The sequence below is a fragment of the Talpa europaea genome (assembly GCF_964194135.1).
Source record: "Talpa europaea genome assembly, chromosome: 2".
Taxonomy (NCBI): domain Eukaryota; kingdom Metazoa; phylum Chordata; class Mammalia; order Eulipotyphla; family Talpidae; genus Talpa; species Talpa europaea.
This window is the reverse complement of record NC_140068.1, coordinates 117,114,629-117,132,587: the sequence shown is the minus strand read 5'-3', so window position 1 is coordinate 117,132,587 and position 17,959 is coordinate 117,114,629. Positions and strand designations below refer to the sequence as shown.

Below are 17,959 nucleotides of genomic sequence, written 5' to 3'. Positions count from 1 at the left end.
GTGTGAGGTCAGGGGCTGTCTGTCTTTCTCAGGAGAGACGGGATCCCTTCCCTGTCCTTCAGGAGAAGCCAGAGTCTCTGGGAGTCTCTCTAGTGAAGAACATGAAACCCAGGGGAGCCCCCCTCTCGGGACTAGAGAGAGGACTCATTTCCCGCAGTGACTCCAGGCAGGGGGGGGACCGGGAGGCCTCCAGGCCCCTCTTACCCATGTGCTGCAGAGTCTCCTTCCCGTACTCCAGGCATGTGCGCAGCCACCTCAAGCACCTGCCATCCGCATAGTTCCTGAATTTCTCTGCCTCACCCTGGGCCTCCCACTCGCGCCGGGTGATCTGAGCAGCCATGTCCGCAGTGGTCCAGGAGCGCAGGGTCTAGTTCAGGGCCAGGTAATCAGCGCCGCGAACTGATCATACCCGCGGAGGAGGCGCCCGTTGGGCCCCAAGTCGCAGCCAAACATGTTCTGGAAGGTGTGAGAGCCTGTCCCCGCCCCGTCACCCCGGGATCTCCCCGCCCACGCCCCCTCCCGCCGGGAATAAACTAAACAGAATGAAATGGGGTGAAAGTCCCGCGGGCTGTTCCCAGGCAGGTTGCAGAGAAGCCTGGAGGGGGAGACCCTGGGCGACCCCCGTCCGTGGGGATGGGGGTGCTGACCCGGCCCGGACCCGCGCCAGCTCACCGGTCTTGCTCTGGTTGTAGAGGCCGCGCAGGGAGTCCAGGTGCTCTCAGTACCTCAGTGCGCTGTCCCTTAGGATCCGCGTCCTCCCGTCCTGCTCCTCCTGCTCCTCCTGCTCCACCTGCCCCGCCCAGGGCGCCCGCGGCTCCGCACTCTGGCCCGGAGAGTCGCTGTCGAACCGCCCGAACTGCGTGTCGTCCACGGAGCCCACGGCCATGAAGCGGGGCTCCCCGAGGCCGGGCCGGGTCATCGCGGTGTAGAAAGTCCTCAGGGAGTGGGGGCCTGGGGGCAGGAGGGGAGACCCGGCCTGTTCTTCTCCCCTTCGGGGGCTCGAGTCCCAGGGGGCGCCCACGAGACAGAAAGTGGGTGAAAGACGAGTGAGAGTGAAAAGCGGCTGCGGGACGAAAATGGCCGGGACTCGGGGGCCAGAGGAGGCTGGGGTCTCGGGGGACGGAAAGGGGCCAGGACGGGGCGGGGCCGAGGTGGGGGGACAACTAGGGCGGCGGCGAGGTCGCGCCTTTCCCACGCCCGCCCGCGCCCTCGCTCCCGCCTCTGGGAGCGCCCTGTCCCCTCCCGACCCGCACTCACCCGCCCGGGTCTCCCTCGGGGCCGCGGCCCCCGCGAGCAGGAGCAGGAGGGCTGCGCCCCCCATCCCCCAGGACGCGCCTCCACCCGGGCTGGGGAGACGGAGTCCCGGCGGGCGGGCGAGGGCTTTGGAACGGGAACCGCGGGGCTGCTGATTGGCTGCTCTGGAGACCTCCAGGCAATGGGGAGTGAGCCCTGGGGTGAGTCACCAGTATCCAGGCAGGAGGACCCGCCCAGGCTGTGAGCCCAGAAGGGGAACCGAGGGGAGAGGGCGAATCCCCAGCAGTCACCTTCCAGCCCTGCACCCCGCGCTGGGGACAGAGACCCAGACAGCCACACCCCGAGACCTGGGACTTTGCCGCCCCCTCCTCTCCTGCTCCGAGACCTTTGCCACACCGTGTCCCTGAGTCCAGGCCCAGGGACTGGGTCCGCAAGTCTCAGACATTTTTCTTTCAGAAACTCTGTTCAGTCTCACAAATTATTACGGATCCCATGTATAATTTTGTTACGTGGGTTACAGCTTTAAATATTTACTTTACTAGAATAAAACCTTTTTAAAAGATGTTATTGCTTCTTTACTTTAGAATATAAATAACCTGGGGCCTCCCTGTTGGCACAAGGGGTTAAGCATCAGCACTGTGAAGTGACCTGTAGCTGCAGCAGCACAAGTTGGCCAGGGAGCAACTCATATGGCACCGCAGACCTCTCCTGCCTCACCTGCTGCTCCCCTCAGCAGTGGATTTCTGTAGATCTGCCTGTTCTGCTCCCCACTCTCTGTCTTTGGTGAATCCACTCACCTGCCACACCTCTGGCCTGTACCCCAGTTCTTGTATGCATAAATAAATAAATCTTTTTTAAAAAGAATACTAATAACCTATGATATGCTAATGATGGAGTTTTTGAGTCAGTGGGTTTGGAGTGAGGGATTCTTGGGGTCACTCTGGGAAAGATGTCACCAGGGCTCCCATTTCAGCAGTACGTGGAGAGTTCCCCAGGCAAGTTTCTTCACGAGACAGAGACACTAGTTATATTTAAAGGGAAGGTTTTTTCCGGGGAAAAGGATGTCCTAAAGCTAATTCCATACAGGCTTTGTGGACTCCACCCCCACCCCAGGCCAAAGCCAAAGACACTGGGAACTCCAAATCCCATCACCACCCAAGGGAAGGTGGCTGGGACCTGAGGGTGGGGTTAAGCAGCCAGGTTTGGTATAAAACCAGACACGTGGGCTTTGGTGGGGGGCTCTTTTTTTGGCTCTCCGCCAGCTGGCAGTGCTTGGCCAGCTCTGAGAGTGCCTTTGTGTTTCCAGGTTGGCGAATAGGGTAGGACGCATTAAAGACTTTATTTCCCTATTTTCTCCCTGAGTTGTACATTTCCTCATGTCCCTTTCCCTTTTATTAACCTTGTGTGTGCCTGCAGTGGAGTACAAATAAGTCCCTTTTATGCGCGCAGGTGAGAAGCCACAGCCAGGCAACCCATTTTTATATCGGGGCTGCTCAGGTTTATTAGGGAAAGGTTTATTAGGGAAAGGGACAGAAGAGTAAAGGATATTTGCATAGACACAGGTGGGCAGGAAGAGCTGCCCAGAAAGGGACAGGTTTGCTGAGAGAGGCCTGCATGGTTGCAAGTGGGCAGCCTTGAGGAGAGCTGCCTCCACTGAGGGAGGTCAATGAAGAGAAGTGCAGGCATGATACAGGTCATGGGCAGGCAGGAGGCTGCTGCCCTGCGGAGGAGAGAGTTGGTGAAAAGAGGCACCTGCATAGTCACAGGTGGACAGAGGGAGTGCTACCCCAGCCTGTGCAGAGACCGCACTAATACAGTCTTCTGTTGGGGAGGGGCCACTCCTTGTGAGCCTTTGGGTTAGTTGCTGATTATGGATAACTGTGCAGAATCTGAAAGCGACCAGAGATTCCACCATGGGCTCAATCTCCATATCTTTACCCTTGGGCCTGTGCTCTAGACAGCAGTCTGATACCTGCTTGGATTTTCTGTTTTGTAATCTAGGCTTTGGTGCCTAAGGATCTTGGTTTCTAGATCTGTGTCAGTGGCTGTGTTAATCCCTTCTACCCCCTGCTCCTTGTGTGAGCCAGATTTCTGGTCTTGGGGAACCTCCTTTCCAGTCTTTTTCTATTGCTGTTCTCCATCATTTACTAACTTGACAACTTCCAGTACTATTTTTACTATTGGGATTTGTGGTGCAAAATAAAGTGAAAAAAATTTTTTTAAATAATTTGATTCCAGGGACCTCCCTGGTGGCGCAAGGGGTTAAGACGCAACCTATGAGGTAATCAGAAGCCTCTGCAGCCTCAATCTGCTCTGGATTCCCAGGCCAGCCAGGGAGCAACCCACATGGCATAGCAGACCTCTCCTGACTAGCCCACTGCTACCCTCAGCAGTGTCCTTTGGTCAATCTGCCTGTTCTGTTCCCCACTCTGTGTCTGGTGAATCCTCTCACCCCCCACACCTCTGGTCTGTTCTCCAGCTCTTGTATGCATAAATAAATAAATCTTTTAAAAAAATAAATAATTTGATTCCAGTGTAATGAATACTGAAGAGCTTTATGAAAGGTTTGGCCTGGTAAAGAAAAGGAGATCCAGGCTAAACTTTCTCAAAGGAAGGGAAAATTTATTGCGCCCCGGGCGGACTTCACGGACCCATGGTGGGGGTCAGTGAAGCCTGGTGGGCTGTTCCCAGGTGGGCTGCCTGGTGGGTTTTTGCATTTGGCCTCCTGCATGGACCTTGACTTTATAACTTAGTGGAACAATATATTACTTTAAAAAAAAAATCACACATTAGCACAAGACCCAACCAATATGCAAGAGAGTGATGAGAAAATATATTATTGAGCAAATGAATATAAAGATTCCAGCAGAATTTCCAGTCTAGGTGCAATTGTAATAGAGTGGTGCCCAGGAAAATGTTCCCTCGCCCCACCCAAAGGAGGGTGGAGCTAAAGAGAAGAGAAGAAGCTGGAGAGGAGACAGAAGAAGAAATGAAGCAGGATGGAGCCAGAAGGAGACATGGAGGAGGCACATGGAACAGAGAGACACGTGAAGAAACTGCGTTTGCCTTTTGGTCCTGAAACAGACGTGGTTGAGAGACCCATGGGGAGGAGAGCAATGTTAGCTTTTATCTTGATTTTGATTTTGCTCTTTTCCCTCCAGACTTGTCTGGTTATTTCTGATCCTTTTCTGTGGGTCCCCACTAAAAGATGCTTTAGATTTGTGGCAGGCTTTTGGGCCTCGCTCTGGGCCAATCCCATTCGGGTGGTCTTTTACCCATGAGGGGACGGGTAACTTTGGGTGCTGGATTTAGAAACTATATTCTTTGTCTTTTCTATATAGTTTACTAATTGTATTCAATTTCCTTTCCATTACAGTCTTAAATGTTTTGTCTTGATATGGCCGATGACAGAACCTATTTAGAGCAGGCAGGTTTGCGGGGCCTGGGGTGCTCCTCTCCCTGCCCTGTAACACAATGAACACTCCCATGCAGGCATAATTAACAAGTTTGCTTACTCACAGCTCTTTCCCTTCTAAGATGCATGGCCAGGGCCTGAGCACTCTTATCTACAACGTTGGGCAGTAAACCAGCTGGCCTGTCTCTTAAAGGGCATCCTCAAATACCTCATCTTGCCCCCTTTGCCTGGCGCCCCTTGTCTGGGGACTTTGCAGCAAATGGTTGTGCCTGCTTGTAGGGTAAAGAAAATATCAAGCTTTTCTGCCCTTCCGCCATCAGGATAGATGATGGATCCTTGTCCTGAATGCGTGCCTGATGGCGGGCACCTGGAATAGGGTGTGGGCATAGGTAGATGGGATTCAGCTGAGCTAAGACTGTGCTTTTAAGGGCGGCATCACGGGGATGCCAGCAGCAGCAGTAGAAGCCGAAGCCGAAACCGAAAGAGAAGCCGAGATCACCAGAGAGCCCAGATCGAGTGAGGATTTGCTGGGGGCTGGGAGGCCTGCCAGCGTCCCGCCCCCCCCAACACCCCTGCCTGCCATATGCCTGGTGAACCCCAATAAAAGACCTGCAAAAAACCCACTGAGGACTCTGACTCCTCCTTTACCCGGTCTGCATGGGATCAGAAAACCTGCACTGTATCCAGTCCTGACCCTGTACTGCTGAAAACGATGCTATTGATGGAGGACAGGAAAGAAAAAAACTGAAGAAAGGAAGCACCACAAGACCAGAAACCTGGCTGTAGGATAAATGGTTTTCAGGCTTTTCTGCCCTTCCACTATCAGGATTGCCTTGCCTGATGGGGCACCTGCAGTTGTTACATTGTTGCAAGCTGTCTGTTTACTTCTGTGGGCCGTGGGAGGGGTATTGAGATAGGCTCCAGAGAAGCAGAAGCAGGAGAGCAGCAGAAGAGAAAAGGGGAGAAAGTAGCCAGAGAAGCCCAAAGTGAAGACTTGCCAGGGGCTAGGAGGCCTGCAGGCTTTCTGGCCCCCTGGCACCCCTGCCTACCCTGTACCTGTTTGCCACACTACATGTAAAGCTCAATAAAAGCCTAATAAAACCAATGCGGGCTCCAGGACTCTCCTTTACCCCATCTGCCGAATGATAAATAACCTGCTCTGTGGCCATCCTGGTCCTACACTGGCTCTCACAAGGATGGGGGTAGAAGAGATTAGCATAACCATCAACACAGTTGTGGAAACTAGGATCCTTCTGCACAGACTACACAGTTGTGAAAACTAAGATCCTTTGGCGCCAAAGCCTAGATTACAAAGCATAACATCCAAGCAGGTATCCCAGGGTGCATCCAAAGGTAAAGATAGGGAGATTGAGCCCATTGTGGAATTTCAGGTCTTTTTCAGATTCTGCAAAGTTATCCCAAATCAGCCACTAACCCTAAAGCTTACAAGGAGTGGCCCCTCCCAACAGAAAAGGACTATATCCCTCTGCCCACCTGTGACAGATACCTCTCTCCGCAGGGCAGCAGCCTCCCTGCCTGCCATGACCTGTACCTGCCAAGGCTTCTCCTCACTGACTTCCCTCAGTGGAGGCAGCTCTCCTCAAGGCCGCTCGCCTGCAACCACGCAGGCCTCTCTCAGCAAACCTGTCCCTTTCGGAGCAGCTCTTCCTGCCCACCTGTGTCTATGTAAGTGTCTTACTCTTCTGTCTCTTGCCCTAATAAACCTTCCCTTTAAATATAACTAGTGTCTCTGTCCCGTGGAGAAACTCGCCTGGAGAATTCTCCATGTGTCGCTGAAATAGGAGCTCTGGTGAAACCTTTCCCAGAGTGACCCCAAGGACCCCACATTCTAAACCCACAGACCACAAAAACCACATCACTATCAATGTAAGAGATATGGACACAGTTGTGTATAAAAGGAACCCTTGGTCTTTATTTTTTGTTTTGTTTTGTTTTGTTGATTTTTTTAAAATAAATTTTATTTTTATATTCCCCATACAATTGGAACCCCCTTATTTTGACCCCAATCCCTCCCCTCCCCGCCCCCCAACCCCCATAGAGTGTCTCTGGTTCATAGTTGTTTGTTGATTTTGATTTTCACTTTCTTATAGTTATTCATTTTCCTGGTCCCTTATTTAAGTTTTCTAGATTCCTGCTATGAGTGAGACCATCCGGTATTTTTCTTTTTCTTTCTTGCTTATTTCGCTGAGCATGATCCCTTCCAGCTCCATCCATGTTGCTTCAAATTGCATGTGTTTATCTTTTTTGAATGCTGAGTAATATTCCATGGTGTATATGTACCACACCTTCTTTATCTCTGAAGAGTAAATGCAAATGGCCAACAGGCATATGAAAAAATTTTGAACATCACTTGTCATCAGGGAAATGCAAATCAAAACTACCATGAGATACCATCTTACACCAGTGAGAATGGCACATACTAAAAAAACTAGCAACAACAAATGTTGGCGAGGATGTAGAGAAAAAGGAACTCTCCTGCACTGCTGGTGGGAGTGCAAACTGGTCCAACCACTATGGAGAGCTGTGTGGAGATTTCTGGACCTACTAAACATAGAGCTTCCATAGGATCCAGCAATTCCACTCCTAGGTATTTACCCAAAGGACACCGAAACATCAATTCCAAAGAGCACCTGCACCCCTATGTTTATAGCAGCACTGTTTACAATAGCTAAGCTTTGGAAACAAACCAAATGCCCTTGGTCTTTAAACCGGTGCTCAAACCTTATGGGGCTACCCAGGTCTGGGACCTCATACATGAATAATAAAGCTGCTGACCTCACCATTCCTGAAGTACCGATTTTTCTTCCTCTGCCTGGATAAAAGGCCAGAATTTATTTCTACAAGAACACTATGGAAATGTAACAGAATAAGAAATATTCAATGATACTGTTTCAGGTTTCACTTTGCAATTAACCTTGGAGAAAATACCAAAACACCACCTGTATAGTTTTAATGTAGTATCAAAGTGGAATATTTCAAATTGTCTGAAAACACTACTTCAACATATTTGTGTAAGGCAGTGTCTGCATAGTTATAGTAAGGCAGTGTGTATTTTTTCATAGACTTCAACCAGAACAACAGACCAAATGGAGAAGAAAATATGAAAATGCAAAGGTCTTCTAATGAGACAGACAAGAAAGACAATTGCAAAAATATAAAATGCAAAAGATCCACTCTTCTCATTGCCCCGATTATTTTCAGAAATATTATTTCTGTTAAGAACACTTTCTGTTAACATGCATTGGGTTATACATATTATTCTAAATGAAATAGTTACATGATTAAACACAGCTTTATTCCTAGGGTGGTAAATAGGGGTAGTAATACCTCATAAACAAAAGTATACTTGGCGTCCTCACTTATCTGTAAGACTTTATGCAGATTCTGAAAGGAAAATGACTGAGAAGCACTGACCCAGTCCTTGGGCCTGGAATCGGGGAGACAGTGTGAATATGTGACAAAGCTCTGGGTGAGGAGAGGAGGGGGCAGAGCAAAGCCTCAGGGCCCTAGTCTGGTTCCCATAGTTCCAGGCCCCAGGGCTGTGTCCAGGGCAGGAAGGTTACTGTTGGGGATACCCCACTGCCCCCTTAGCCTCCCTTCTGTCTCCACCACCTGTGCTGGACCCTGGACACTTGTGACTCCCCCCCAGTTCTCAGTCCCCAGTGCCTGGAGGTTCCCAGAGAAGCCAATCAGCATGGCCCCCAGTTAAGTCTCTGTCCACCAGCCTAGAGTCAGAAGCTCCCCAGACCCCAGCAGTGCTGGTCATGGGGCCCCCAACCTCCTCCTGCTGCTTCTCTCCAGGGCTGTGTCCCAGGCCCAGGCTGGTGAGTGCAGGATGGGGAGAGAAAAGGCTTCTCTGGTGGAGGCTGTTGCCTTAGGCCCCTCTGTCCCCCCACGGTTCCTCTCAGTCCTAGTGCCTTTCTGTCCCTCCCACACTAGCGCCCTCTTCTGTCCCCCTGAGTCCCACTCCTTCTCCACCTGATGCCCCTTTTCAAGCTCTGGAGGCTCCTCCTTCCCTGAACACTTTCTCCCCTCATGCCCCATCTTCCTGGGACTCAGGACCCAGGGAGATGGGTCAGCCTGGCTTTCACCCCTTCCTGCCTCCAGGCTCCCACTATCTAAGGCTTTTCGAAACCAAGATCTCCCAGGGCCTCCGGTGGCACAGTGGTTGAGCGTCGCACTGCAAAGCTGTCTGCAGGCTCTGCAGCACTGGTTCAATTCTACGCTGGCCAGGGAGAAGCCCACATGGCACAGCAGTCCTCTCCTGTCTCGCCCACTGCTCCCCTCAGTAGTGTCTTCGGTCCGTCTGCCTGTTCTGCTCCCTACTCTGTCCCTGGTGAATCCTCTCACCCTCCCACGCTTCTGACCTGTACCACCAAGACCTCCCTGCCCAGCCTCAAGGAGCCCCAGCACATCGCCGTGGGCTACATGGACGACACACACAGTTCAGGCGGTTTGACAGCGACTCTCCAGGTCACAGTGTGGAGGTGCTGGAGCCCAGGGTAGAGCAGATGGGACAGGAGGATCTGGACAATGATACAGAACCAAAGACAAGAGGCACAGAGGTTCAAAGCTGCCCTACATGGCTCCTGGAGGACCTGCGCAGCTACTACAATCAGAGCTAGGATGGTGAACAATATTTGCCCAGGGCAGGTCACAGATCCCATTCCACAGTGATTTCGAGAGGCTATGGCACCTGTCATAGTGGAGGAGGAGTTTGGGCAAAGCACAAAATGAACAACCTGGAGGGTAGGTGCGTGGAGTGACTCCCAAGACTCCTGCAGATGGGGAAGGAGGTGCTGCAGCTCAGAAGTAAGAGGTGCTGAGGAGTCTTTCATCTCCCTGAGGCTTACACCCCTCAGGGAAAACGGAATCATGGTCAGAAAAGCGCCCCCTTCTGGTCAGAGAAGGAGCTGTCTGTCACATTTCAAAACTGTAGTAGAGACTGGTCCAGCGGCTCCTATTTTTTCTGAGGGACAGTTAAGGAATCCAGTTTCTCCTGAGAAAGAGGGGAGACACCCCCTGAAATCACCCTGCATAGGATCCTTTTCACTGGCAGTCTTCTTAGGAACAATGAGTTTCTCCCTCAAGATCTTGATTTTTAGTCAGAGAGCATTTTTGGAGATCTCACTCCTGCCTGTCTGTGTCATTACCCTCCACCCAAGTCAGCAACAAAATGCTTAGAGACCCGCATCCTACCCCAGGCTCTCACCTACTCTCCCGGACTCCCAGACCAGGCTGGTTTCTGGGGTTTGTGCTTCCTTCTTCCAAGCATATTGTCCTGTCCATTCTGAGGATCGTCATGAAGCTGCTTCAGTGTCCATGGAGAAAATATAAACCATAAAATTTCCGATTCTTCCCACTCAGACCCCCAAAGGGCACATGTGGCCCACAACCCCATCTCTGAGCATGAGGTCACCCCGAGGTGCTGGGCCCTGGGCTTTTACCCTGTGGACATCAGCCTGAACTGGCAGAGAAATGGGGAAGAGCTGATGCAGGACATGGATTGGGTGGACGCCAGGCCTGCAGGTGATGGAAGCTTCCAGAAGTGGTTGGCTGTGGTGGTGCCTTCTAGAGAGGAGCAGAGAGACACATACTATGTGCAGCATGAGGGGCTGCTGGAGCCCCTTATCTTGAGATGGGGTAAGGAGGGGGACTTGGGCACAGGACCTCTTCTCAAGGGAATCAGGAGCCCTTCTGAGAACTTCAAAAGCATCATTGCTGACCTGGTTCTCCTTGGAGCTGTGCTCACTGGAGCTGCAGTGGCTGCAGCTGTGATCTGGAGGAAGAAGCACTCAGGTAGGGAAGGGACTGGGGGGATCTTGTCCACTGGGGGCTTTCAAGTCCGAGGGAGAACTTGCCCTGCCTGGTTAATGGGAAGTACCATCCACACACATGTTGCCCAGAAGGCATTTGGTCCAGTCCCCGCACTTCCTTTTTTCATTTTTCCCAGTCCTAACCTGGGTCTTTAGTCAAAGTATTCCAGGATTAGAAGATTCCTTTAGGACTGCACGGGCTGACTCCTCCCTTGTCTCACATGATGATTCATCCCACAGGAGGACAAAGAGGAAGCTACACTCAGGTTGCAGGTAAGTGTGGGTCAGGGGTTTGATCCCTGAGGCCCTGGGGATAGTGTTGATGAAGCCATTCAGTTTCCATTCATGATGGTGATTTTCATGTCTTCAGATCTTAAGGCCACTTATTAGTGGCTCAGCTCACCATACAGACATTCACCTCTTCTTTTGACTTCAGCTGTGAACAATAATTTACATTGTGGGGTAGAATTGGAGGCTCATTCCTCCTTTGAAGGAAAGAGACCACAGTTATGGAAGAAGGTGACAGAAGAAAAGCACAGCAGCAAGCAGGAAATGGTTGTGAAAAATGAGAAATTAGGGCCTCCCTGATGGTGCAGAAGGTTGAGCGCAGCACTGTGTAGCTGTCTGCAGCCTCTGCAGTGCCGGTTCGATCCTCGCCAGCCACAGAGCAACCCACATGGCATGGCAGACTTCTCCTGTCTCGCCCGCTGTGCCCCTCAGCAGTGTATTTCGTCAGTCTGCCTGTTCTGTTCCCTGCTCTGGCTCTGGTGAATCTTCTCACCTCCCATGCATCTGGCCTGTGCCCCGGTTCTTCTGTGCATGAATAAATCTTTCAAAAAAAGAGAGAGAGAAATTATTCAATGCTGACTTTACAAAGACTGAGCACATTATTTTTTCTTTAAAGATTTATTTATTTATACAAGAAATAGGGTATAGGCCAGAGGTGCGGGAAGGTGAGAGAATTCACCAGAGACAGAGTGGGGAGCAGAACAAACAGACGGACTGAAAGCACTGCTGAGGGGAGCAGCAGGTGAGACAGGGGTCTGCCATGCCATGTCAATAACTCTCTGGTGGGCCAGGAATTGAACCTGCGCTGCATAGGCTGTGGACAGCTTCGTAGCACTGTGCACAACCTGCTGCACCACCGGGGACACCCTGAGCACATTATTGCTCCATTATTAAATATTTTTAATGAGGGGAAATAATCTATATCCAGCCAGGAGACATAGCAATGACAGCATTTGAAACTCCACATTGAGGGCACTGCTGACAGATAGATGATGGTCATGGTGAGAGACCAAGAGAAACCAACCTCATGGGTAAACACCAGGGTTTGACCTAAGAGGTCACTGTGTCTTCCTAGCCAGTGAATCCATAACTTATATAGTCTCATCAATAATTTTTAAAAAGTTGGAGAGATAGTAAATTATTGAGGGAGCCAGGTAATATACCTTTGCTTTAACTCCCAAAATTCATTAAGGAAAACTCATTGTGCTTAATAGCACCAAGGCTCAGCACCATGACAAGGGAACATAAGTACAGGATTCAGGTGGTGTCTGGTGTCAGGAGTGAGCTCCGTCTTCCTGCTGGTCTGGCAATGACCACTTGTAGTACTTTGTTCACGGGAAGCCTCAGTATGACAGCAGGTCTGATGGAATCTAGTAGTGACTGTGCAAGTGACCCACTTCCTAGCAGGTGTGATGACACTGTCAACTCCTGACACACAGGAAGCTTCTTCTTTGGGGACATTGTGAAATGCATTTTACTGATGAATAGATAAACTGGAATTTCTTTATTTTTTAAGATTTATTTATTTATGTATACAAGAACTGGGGTACAGGCCAGAAGCGGGGGAGTGAGAGGATTCACCAGAAACAGAGTGGGGAACAGAACAGGCAGATTGACTGAAGTACACTGCTGAGGGGAGCAGCAGGCAAGTCAGGAGAGGTCCGCTGCACCATGTGGGTAGCTCCCTGGCTGGCCGGGGATCGAAGTCTTGCTGCAGTGGCTGAGGATAGCATCATAGGTTGTGTCTTAACCCCTTGCACCACCTGGGAGGCCCTACACTGGAATTTCTAAAAAATATCTATACTACCATGATTCAGTCCAGATGTGGGGTTATTTAACTAAAGATTTTATGGTTTTTATTTCAAACCATCATGAAATAATTGTAAAATATTGTGAAATAATTGTAAAATATTGTGCATCTAAATGTATTTTCCTAAAAAGAAATAACTGCCAAATATTTATTCTTGTCACTGAAGACTGGTTTTTCTCTGAGTAAGATGTGGGATTACCGGACCTTTCTGGGCAGAGATTGACATGGTGCAACCTCTTTTTGGAAGCCTCAGTCTGGCTGCTGTGCAGAATCAAGAGGTGAAGGTGATAGGTGGGAAGATAGATGTGGGAAACTAGCACAGGTTCTAAGATGGAACATTTGGTAGCTTTATGGGGTATGATGAGGAAAGTAACATAAAGTGTTTGCATCTGGATATATTTAGAAGTGGACTTTACAGCATTTCCTAATGTAACATCTGGGTTGTGAGAAAGATGGGTCAGGATGCCACCCAACATCTCAGACTGTGAAGTAGAGATGTGGAGCCCTCAGTGACATGGGCAGGCTTCAGAAGTAGCACATTTGTGGAAATGGCATCCGAGGTGTTCATTAGGAGAGTTGAAGCTGAGGGTTACTGAAAATACAGTGATGGTGGCAAAGGTCAGACAAGCCTGGAGCACAGGTGAAATATGTAAACTGAGAAATAGATCTGGGAGGTGATATGATGTAATGATATTTGTTGGGTGACCTGATCAGACCAAAGCCCCACTCACTGCACAGTCTGACCCCACGTGGAGAAGACACAAAGATCAAAGAGCCCCACTTCAGTGAGCCCAGGAGTCACTGGGATGCTTATGAAGACTGAGAAGGTCTAGAACAGAGCCCGAGAGTCTGTGTTTATAACAGCGCTGGTGCTGATGTGCTGGTTTCAGATCACACTTTTAGCAGCAGGTCAAAACCATGACTCCCACCTGGCTGTGCATCAGCCTCACACGCAGGGCATGTTGAAGAAGAGATTCCCAGGCTCCCTGTTCATCACTCTGAGCTGCTGGATCTGGGCGAGACCTGAGCGTTTGTAACACGCCCACATACATCCTGGGGCTCAACTATGTGGGTCTGCCAGACTTCAGTGGCCCGTTCAGCCACCATTACGGTTACCTGCAGTTCTGCATTCCTATACCAAGGTCAGAACGGTCCAGTCACAGTCATATGAGCCAAACCTTACAAGGTGACTTTCATACCAATCAAGAGCAGAAAGCTGGATCACTCTGGAAAGGGTGTGCATCAAGAAATAGGACCGGGAACACCCTGGGCGCTGAGGACTGATGTATGACAAGGGACCCCAAAGGCTGATCAGTGGAATGCCTTCTTTTTTTTTTTTTTTTAAAAAGATTTGTTCATTTATTTGTTTGTTTGTTTTGTTTATACATACAAGCACTGGGTACAGTCAGAAGCACAGGAGGGTGAGAGAACTCACCAGAGCCAGAGTGGGGAGCATAGCAGGCAGAAGGACCGAAGCACACTGCTGAGGGGAGCAGCGGGTGGCAGGAGAGGTCTGCGCACCATGTGGGACCCTCCTCCAGTGGCCGGGGAGCAGCCGGGGATCGAACCGGCGCCTCAGAGGCTGCGGGCAGCTTCGCAACCCAGCACCCAACCACTGCGCCACCAGGGAGGCCCTGGAATGCCTTCTTAATAAGATTAGAAACATGGCCGGGGGTTTGGGGTCCAGTTTTCGATTACAACACTTGGTCATCAAGCTGATAACATAGTCAGCAGACTCATGTCCCCCCAAGCCCTTGATGACATTCCCGAGTTTCACCCATCCTTTCTCCTTGTCCTCCTAACGCACGTAGCTGATGCTCTATGATTATTCCACCAATAAAAACGGTCAGGATCTTGCTCGCAGCGGCAGCCTGCATTATGCAGCCTGCTCCACGGCTCCCGCGTCTTTGTCAGTGTGGGGTTGCCCGATGCCACACAGCCAAATTGGGATCCCCCTGATGCCGGTGATCAGGGAGCTGTGAGGACCTGGGAGGAAAAAGACAAGACATGTGCTGGGGGGTCTGTTTTGCTTTCTCTCCCAGAAGGCATATCCAGGTGGACATGAGGAAGTGGTTCAGCATAAGGAAAATCTGTCACTATTCCTGGATGGATTTCTTACTCGTTTCATACAAATTTACAACATAGATTTTTCAAGTAAAATTTACTAAAGGCATTAATAGGTACATGTGAATGTGTATATGTCTGTATATAATAGTGTAGTGTGTAACACTGACTCCAGATCCCTGTGGCTTACCCAGCTCTGTCCTGCCCCCTGAGTGGTGGGACATGTGGGCTTTATTGGTGCAGCTGCCCCAGTGGGCACAGCCAGAGGCCAGTGGGAGCAGGAGTCTGAAAGGGCTGGCAGATGCAGTGGGGCTTTCCTACCCTGGCACCCTGTGTGTGCAGGTGGGAGCTGGTGGGCGCAGCTCTAGAGGTGGTGGCAGAGGGGGAGTTTCCTGACAGGGGGCAGACAGACTCAGAGGGCCCCTCCCCCAGAGCAAGCCAGGGTTAAGCACAGGAGCCCCTAGGGCTTGGCTCCTCCACCCCTGGCCCCTCAGAGGAGCTGCTTCTGGGCAGCACCAAGGCCGCCCTGCAGTGGGTGCCACAGGACAGCTTCGCTAAGGACCTCCTCACTGAGCTAGGGATGATAGCTGGGGGGCATCAGCTGGGTATGAATGGACCCCACCAGCTCTGGCAGGCTCCAGAAGGCCGCTGCTTGAGGACAGGGCTGAGGCCACCCTGACAGCTGTGGCCACTGCACTCAGCAGCGGGAGTGGCAGTGGGTACAGTAGGTGGGCACTTTACCAGCAGCCACCGTCAGTGTCATGGAAATGGCGGCAACCAATCTGGCAGCAGAGGCTCTCTGTCCCCACACACCACCCCAGGGCATGCAGCCCACTGGGGCTACAGCAGCAAGGTCAGCTTTGAGACCTGTCATTGCTGCTGACTGTCCGGCACCACCTCCCGGTGCTGTTGCCTCCTTCCCTTCAGGCCCAGCATTCAGACTGTGGCTGTGCCTGCTGGGGTGATGCTCAGAGGGGAGCACCCCCTGGGAACACCTCCTGCTGCCACTATGGGTTGGGTCCTGGCCCAGTGCTTCCGGCTGTTCCACCAGCTCCAGGCCCTCCCTGATGGGACTGTACCACCTTACACAGGCAGCCTTAATTTGGGACTATTGGACACAGCGGACACTATCTTGGGTGACACAGCCGGCCACTGAGGCCTTAGAAACTCTTTATTTCCCTGCTCTCCTGTTTGTTAGAGAAACCTCATTGCTGTTCCCTGAGCCTGAGTGGTTGCAATTGAGCACAGGGGTGAGAACCACAGTGTCCTCTCCCCTACCTTAGCTCTGTCTTTCTGAGAGGGGGCCAGGGAGGAAGGGTCCATACCTAGTAGAGGAATCTGCACACATGCAGGTTGCACATACATGCTACATGACTCATGATCTGTTTTCTTTGAACTAAAGCTCTTGTTTAAACTGAGATCCTGCCCTGCTGATGCCCCAAAGAGTGCCGGACACTGATGCCTTCTGATGTACCAGGGGCAGGATACCCAGGAGGTTGATGGCAAGTTCTGGGGCTGCTCATGACAGACACCAAGAGTGTCAGCTGTGACAGGCTGTTCTGATGGATGATTTGCTCAGAACATAAAGGTTTGTCAGCGCAGAGAGCCCCGGGAGACACACAGGAGAGAGGCGTGTGGAGAAGCCGCCTTGCTTCTTGGCTTTGGACTTGAACCAGGAACTTAGAGACGTGGAAGGAGACTCCTGGAAGAGACCCAGGGGGGAGACAGACCTTTCCCTTGTACTTTAATTTTGCTCCTTTTGGCCCAGACTTACTGGCTCCTTTCATCCACTTCCCAGGTCCCCACCTGAAGGTGCCTTAGCATTGGGGGACCTTTCAGGCCACAGTGGCCTGCTTTGGGCCAAGGCTGTGTGTTTGGGTCTTTACCCACGAGGGGCTGGGGAACTTTGGGTGTTTTATTCCTAATGTTATTTCTTCCTTTCTCTCTATGAACATTAATTCTTTTAAACTTCTTTCACACTAAGAAATAAAACTACAGTTTTGTCATGAAACTAAAGAAAACTACAAAACTTATGCAAAGCTGGGCCCATAAATATATCTTTTGATATATATCTTTTTTTAAAAGATTTATCTATTCATTTACACAAGAACCAGGGTACAGGCTAGATGTGCAGGAGGGTGAGAGGATTCACCAGAGACAGAGCGGGGAACAGAACAGGCAGACTGACAAAATACACTGCTGAAGAGAGCAGCGGGCATGACAAGAGAGTTCTGCTGCACCATTTGGGACCATCGCCAGCCGGCCGGGATAGAACCGGCGCTGCAGAGGCTGCAGACAGCTTCACAGCACAGGGCTCAACCACCTGCGCCACCAGGGGAGGCCCGATATATCTTTTTTTAAAAAGATTTATGTATTTATCCATATAAGAACTGGGGTACAGGCCAGAGATAGGGGGGCGAGAGAATTCACCAGAGAAAAGTGGGGAACAGAACAGGCAGATTGACGAAGTACACTGCTGAGGGGAGCAGCAGGCAAGTCAGGAGAGGTCTGCTGCACCATGTGGGTAGCTCTCTAGCTGGGGATCAAACTAGTGCTGCAGTGGCTGCAGATAGCTTCATTGATTGTATCTTAACCCCTGCACCACCAGGGAGGCCCTGATATATCTTTCAATAAAAATATATATATATATAAAAGCTAACTGAAATATTTCCTTTCTTTCTCTCTCCCGAGGATGTAAAATGCTGGAAGCCATGCTACTCATGTTGTCTGACAATGGTCCGGGTCGCACCCTGATTAAGTGTTTGCATCTCATCCTCACTCATTTTCTACAATTGCGCCGGCGCTGTCCCATATTTCAGGAACCCCTGACACCCAGACTGTTGCGGCTGGTTTGCAGCAGTAAAACTTTTACTAAGTATTCTATTTTCTCATGTCAAAATGTTAGTTTGCATATATCCAATAAGGTTCTTTTTTCCCTTCTAGTTGACTGGCTATTGGAAATATGGGTGTTTTACCAAGTGTTGCATCTGGCAACACCACACTGATAAAGAAATGGGAGTCATGGAGCAGGCTACATAATGCAGCATGCTGCTGAAGAGCAAGATCCTGGCCTTTTTATTAATAGAATAATCATACAGTAGCAGTTGTAAGGGGAAGGAAAAAAGAAAAAGGGGAAGAAGGTGACTAGAAAATGTGCTCCACATCTATATTTTCAGGGGTTGTGAGTCTGCTCTTCAGGCACTTCTCATCTGCTGGTTGACTGGGTATTGTAATTGAGATCAGCCCACACAGACCTTCCCCCCACAGTGTCCCCGATGCTGCCCCGTCCCT

The 17,959-nt window shown here is 50.6% G+C and overlaps 1 pseudogene across 1 annotated transcript in view; it reads right to left on the bottom strand.

Moving 5' to 3' along the window:
- Window positions 1-13,711, bottom strand: part of LOC311188282 (class I histocompatibility antigen, Gogo-C*0101/C*0102 alpha chain-like) — a 121,697-nt pseudogene extending 107,986 nt beyond the window's left edge. Inside the window, exons 1-4 of the transcript in view lie at window positions 13,651-13,711; window positions 842-951; window positions 736-781; window positions 205-473 (exon numbers count right to left, since the gene is read on the bottom strand). The product of the transcript in view is annotated as a class I histocompatibility antigen, Gogo-C*0101/C*0102 alpha chain-like (transcript). The remainder of the gene's footprint in view (window positions 1-204; window positions 474-735; window positions 782-841; window positions 952-13,650) is intronic.
- Between the last annotated feature and the right edge of the window lie 4,248 nt (window positions 13,712-17,959).